We start from the raw sequence: 6,000 nt of genomic DNA, 5'->3' as shown, positions 1-6,000 counted from the left end.
TTTCAGCCTTTTTGCACTGGTTTCTTCCCATATTTGTGGATTTATCTACCTTTGGTCTTTGTGGTTGGTGACCTTTGTATGGGGTCTCTGAGTGGATGTCGTTTTTGTTGATATTGAAACTATTTCTTTGTGTTTGTTAGTTTTCCTTCTAACAGTCAGGCCCCTCTGCTGCAGGTTGGCTATAGTTTGCTGGAGGTCCACTCCAGACCCTGCTTGCCAGGGAGTGACCATTGGAGACTGCAGAACAGCAAAGATTGCTGCCTGTTCCTCCTTTTGCTAGCTTTGTCCCAGAGGGGTACCTGCCAGATGCCAGCCAGAGCTCTCCTGCATGAGGTGTCTATTGGCCCCTACTGGGAGGTGTCTCCAGGTCAGGGTACATGGGAGTCAGGGAGCCACTTGAGGAGGCCATCTGTCCCTTACCAGAGCTTGAATGTTGTGTTCAAAAACCTGCTGCTCTCTTCAGAGCTGCCAGGCAGGGATATTTAGGTCTGCTGAAGCTGTACCCACTACTGTCCCTTTTCCCATGTGTTCTGTCCCAGGAAGGTGGGAACTTTATTTATAAGTCCCTGTTGGGCTGCTGCCTGTTTTCAGAGATGCCCTGCCCAGCAAGGGCATGTAGTGAGACAGTGCCTGCAGCTGCTGAGTTTTGTTGGGCTCTGCCCAGTTCAATTTCCCAGCAGCTTTGCTTATACTGCAGGGTTGAAACTGCCTACTAGAGTTTCAGCAATGGCAGATGCCCCTCCCCACACCGAGATCAAATGACCGAGGTTGAGCTCAGACTGCTGTGCTGGCTGCGAGAATTCAAGCCAGTGGATCTTAGCTTGCTAGTCTCCACGGTGGTGGGACCCACTCAGCCAGACCACTTGGCTCCCTGGCTTCTGCCCCCTTTCCAGGGGAATGAACAGTTCTGTCTCACTTGTGTTCCAGGTGCCACTGTGGCATTAAAAAAACAAAACAAAACTACTGTGGCTAGTTCAGTTTCTGCCCAAATGGCCACCCAGTTTTGTGCTGGAAACCCAGGGCCCTTGTGGTTTGTAGGTACCAGAGGGAATCTCCTGGTCTGCAGGTTGTGAAGACCATGGGAAAAGTACATGGGTTGGAGTGTTTTTATCTGAGCCAGAGTGCAGGGGAAAGTCCCTAATGGCTTCACTTGGCTAGGAGAGGGAGTTCCCTGGCTCCTTGTGCTTCCCAGGTGAGGCGATGCTCCACCCTGCTTTGGCTCACCTGCCTTGGGCGGTACCCACCGTCCAACCAGTCCCAATGAGATGAACCAGTTACTTCAGCTGGAAATGTGGAAGTCACTTGCCTTCCACATCGATCTTACTGGGAGCTGTGCACTGCAGCTGTTCCTATGTGGCCATCTTGCCCAGGGACCCCCAAAAACTATTTCTTAATATTTAAGGCATTATTTCCCATTTTGTTATTAATTTTGGTTATACTGATGTGATGTCATCACTCCGATAGCTACATGATGTGATATCATCACTCTGACAGCTAATGGAATGTGGGCTTGTGTATTTCTGTGTCTTAAACATTTCTACCTTTTCATTTCTAATGTGGTAAGTATTCCTAGAGATAACTCACATAAACCAAAGCTCTTCTGGGGGCACAAACATTCTTAAAAATATAACGGGGTCTTGAGACCAAAAAGTTTTGAGAGCTGTTGGTATAGATAAACCATAATTTTGGCCAGTTCGTCACTAAAATGGTTTGACTCTGTGTCCCAATCCAAATCTCCTCTCGAATTGTAATCCCCATGTGTTAGGGGAGGGACGTAACCTAACCCCTCATTGTCTAACCTCTTGAATGGATTATGAGGAGAGTTTCTCCATGCTGTTCTCATGATAGTGAATGAGTTCTCACAAGATCTGATGGTTTAAAAGTGTGGCACTTCCCTCCTCACTTGCTCTCTCTCTTGCTGCCTTATGAAGAAGTTGTTGCTTCTCCTTTGTCTTCTGCCATGATTGTAAGTTTCCTGAGACCTCCCCAGCCATGTGGAACTGTGAGTCAATTAAATCTCTTTCCTTTATAAATTACCGAGTCTCAGGTAGTTCTTTACAGCAACATGAGAATGGTTTAACACAGTCACTGTTAGAAATTTAGGCTGTTTTGAGTGAAATACAGTTGCAGTGACCTTTCTTATGCATTTCCTATACTTTGCACATAGCTCTAGTTGTTTCCTTAAGATAGCTTGTTAATAGTGGAATAACTGGATCAAAGGATTAAAAACATTCAATTTGTGACACCTAGAGTTAAGCCTTATTGAAAGCTGTGCAAAAGTAATACTTTATCATTGATACTTATGTTTTAAATTGAAAATTGTTAATTTTAATTCAAGATTTGCACCTAGATTTAAAAAGGGAAAAAACCTTATTTATATCTTTTATGTGTTCTAGATTACCATTTCTGCTAACTTAATAAAATATTAAAATGCCCATTACATCTGTAGTGATGGAGGTATTTAATGACCACCAAGACATTTAGAGCAAGGAAGTACCCCCACCCCAAACCTCTCCCACAATAACTTGATTAGAGAACATGAGATAAGGAAAATGACCCTCAAGGGTATCTCATGACTTTTTAGGAAAGATTGTCTCAGGACTCTGGCTGCACCTTCTAATTTAATTTCTACTGATGTTTTCATTATTCTGGCTTTCTTGAACGATTGCTAGCACTGACTCAACACCATTCTTTGAGCTTCATGTATATCAAACATTGTACTAAGTTCTAGGGTGGAAAAGGGAAGTATTAAAACAAATGAGAGACAAGGATCACTCATTTATCTGCAGTGCAGAGAATGCCTTTACAAGATGTTGATTCCATTATTGACTCTGTCATCAAAGAAATTAAAGTGTATGGACTGCACATTTGAACATATGTTATTCAGCATCTGTGAAGGCTCTAGGAGGTTGTTCAATCACTAAGCCTGAAGGATATTGTACAGACTTTACAGGGGGAAAAAGCTCTTTTGGTAGCTTTTAGAAAAAAGGAAACCAATTTGTGGTATACCAGGTGAGTATCCCTAATCCAAAACCCAATATGCTCTCAAATCCAAAGCTTTCTGAGTACTGATATTATGCTTAAAGGAAAGGCTCATTAGAGATAGCAGATTTTGGATTTTCAGATTATGAATGCTCAGCAAAATGGTAACCGTAATGAAAATGTTTTTGACCCTAGAAAAATGCAGAAGGTAAAGATGCTGACCTTCATTTTAGTCAAAATGCCTGTATAACTTTAGATTCTCCCAAAACTCAACTACTAGATTTAAATAGTTAACTACTGCTGAACAAAAGCCTTACCTATAAGACAAACAGTTGATTAACCTGCATTTCATATGATATATATACTTATAATACACCATATCTTATAAGAGAGGGCACCAAGATGGGAAAGATAAAGTAACTTGTCTAAGGCCATGAAGTAAATAGTGGCCAAGCTCTAAGTGCCTCTCAGGCCTAACTGGCACAAAGATTAGTCTGAGAGTTTCTTAGGACCAAAACTGTTTTAGATTATTTTGAATTTTGAAATACAGCTGACCCTTGAACAACATGGGTTTGAACTGAGTGAGTCCTTGTGAACATGGATTTTCTTTATTCTCTGCCATCCTTGGAACAGCAGGATCAATTCTTCCTTTATCTCCCCCTCCTCAGCCTCCTCTACATGAAAATGAGGAGGATTGAAGACCTTTATGATGATCCATTTCCACCTAATGAAGAATACATTTTCCCTTTCTTTATGATTTTTGTATAACATTTTCTTATCTCTAGCTTACTTTACTGTAAGTAACACTGTATTCATTAGGTAACAAGCAAAGGCCATTAAGGTCGTAACTGGGGGGGCCTCATGAAAAACCCAACAATGCTGGCTCCCTAATCTTGGACTTCCCAGTCTCCAGAACCATGAAAAATATGTTTCTTGTTGAACCCACCCAGTCTATGGCAATTTGTTTTAGATAGAAAGCATATGCTTATCTAAAAGACAGACTTCTATTTTGTAAAATAGAATTATTTCTACCTGCCTGTAAGATTTTTTTTTTTTTTTTTTTTGAGATGGAGTCTTGACCTGTCACCCAGACTTGAGTGCAATGGTGTGAATTTGGCTCACTGCAACTCTCTGCCTTCCAGGTTCTAGAGATTCTTCTGCCTCAGCCTCCTGAGTAGCTGGGATTACAGGTGCATGCCACCAGATCCAGCTAATTTTTGTATTTTTAGTAGAAAAGGGGTTTCACCATGTTGGCCAGGCTGGTCTCAAACTCCTGACCTCAGGCGATCCACCCACCTTGGCTCCCAAAATGCTGGGATTACAGGCATGAGCCACTGCACCCAGCCGCCAAGATGTATTGTTTTAAAGATGAACTGAGCCTAACAACTGTCAGTCAACACCAGATGAACTCAGGCCTGCATCCTGAGTACAGCAAATGTCTAACCCCCTCTGGTTTGGATTTGTGTCCCTGCCCAAACCTCATGTCAAATTGGAGGAGGGGCCTGGTGGGAGCTGATTGGATCATGGGGCAGATTTTCCCCTTGCTATTCCAGTGATAGTTCTCATGATGGTTTAAAAGGTGTGTGGTACTTCCTCCCAAACTCTTTCTCCCGCCACCATGTGAAGAAGGTGCTCACTTCCCCTTCACCTTCTGTCATGACTGTAAGTTTCCAGAGGCCTCCCAGTCACGCTTCCAGTACAGCCTGCATAACTGTGAGTCAATTACACCTCATTTCTTCATAAATTACCCAATTTCAGGTAGTTCTTTACAGCAGTGTGAAAACAGACTGATACACCCTCCTAGGGCATCTCTGTCTTTCTCCACCTTCCTTCACCTACCTAATTGTGTTTAAGCATCAAATAGGAATTGCAAATGTGGGTAGAGATTTGGCCTTTGATTAAACTGTTTTTCTAATAAATTTTGAGTTTCTCCCAGGTTTGAAGGATTCCTTAACTGACCATATTTTAGCATGGCTATGTTACTAGAAGGTGAAATCAAGGTTAAGCAGAGAAAACTCTTGTGATATTATGAATAGAGATTCTTATGAATCTTTTTAGTTTAGGTTCAAATGGTAATAAGAATATGTGTGCTGAACTACATGGCTACCCATCAGGGGCCCTGCAAAGGAAAGGAAGGATAACCTTTTCTTTTTTAAAAAACTTTTAAGTTCTGGGGTACACATGAAGGTTTGTTATACTGGTACATTTGTGTCACGGGGTTTGTTGTACAGACTATTTCGTCCCCCAGGTATTAAACCTAGTACTTAATAGTTATTTTTTCTGTTCCTTTTCCTCCTCCCTCCCTCCACCCTCAGGTAGACCCCAGTGTCTGTTGTTCCCTTCTGTATTCATGAGTTCTCATCATTTAGCTCCCATTTATAAGTAAGAACATGTGATATTTGGCTCTTTGAGAGAGCAACCGTTTTTCCATTTTTTAAAATTTCAATAGGTTTTTAGGGAACAGGTGGTGTTGAGTTACATGAATAAGTTCTTTAGTGTTGATTTCTGAGATTTTGATGCTCCCATTACCTGAGCAGTGTACACTGCACCCAGTGTATAATCATCTCTCACCCTGTCCCACCCATTCCCTCTGGGTCCCCGAAGACCAAGGTATTATTCTTATGCCTTTGCATCCTCATAGCTCAGCTCCTACTTATGAGTGAGAAAATACGGTGTTTGGTTTTCCATTCCTGAGTTACTTTACTTAAAATAATGGTCTCCATTTTTATCCAGTTTGCTACAAATGCCATCATTTCATTTCTTTTTATGGCTGAGTAGTATTCCATGGTGTGTATGTATACATACATACGTGTGTGTGTGTGTGTGTACACCACATTTTCTTTACTAATTGATGAGCATTTGAGCTGGTTCCATCTTTCTGCAATTGTGAACTGTCCTGCTATAAACATGCATATGCTAGTATCTTTTTCATATGATGATGTCTTTTCCTCTGGGTAGATACCCAGAAGTGGGACTGCTGGATCTACTTTTAGTTCTTTAAGGAATTTCCCCATTGTT

The sequence above is a fragment of the Saimiri boliviensis genome, chromosome 3, assembly GCF_048565385.1.
Source record: "Saimiri boliviensis isolate mSaiBol1 chromosome 3, mSaiBol1.pri, whole genome shotgun sequence".
NCBI classification, from domain to species: Eukaryota; Metazoa; Chordata; class Mammalia; order Primates; family Cebidae; genus Saimiri; species Saimiri boliviensis.
The sequence above is the reverse complement of the archived record's forward strand: the minus strand, read 5'-3'. Positions refer to the sequence as shown.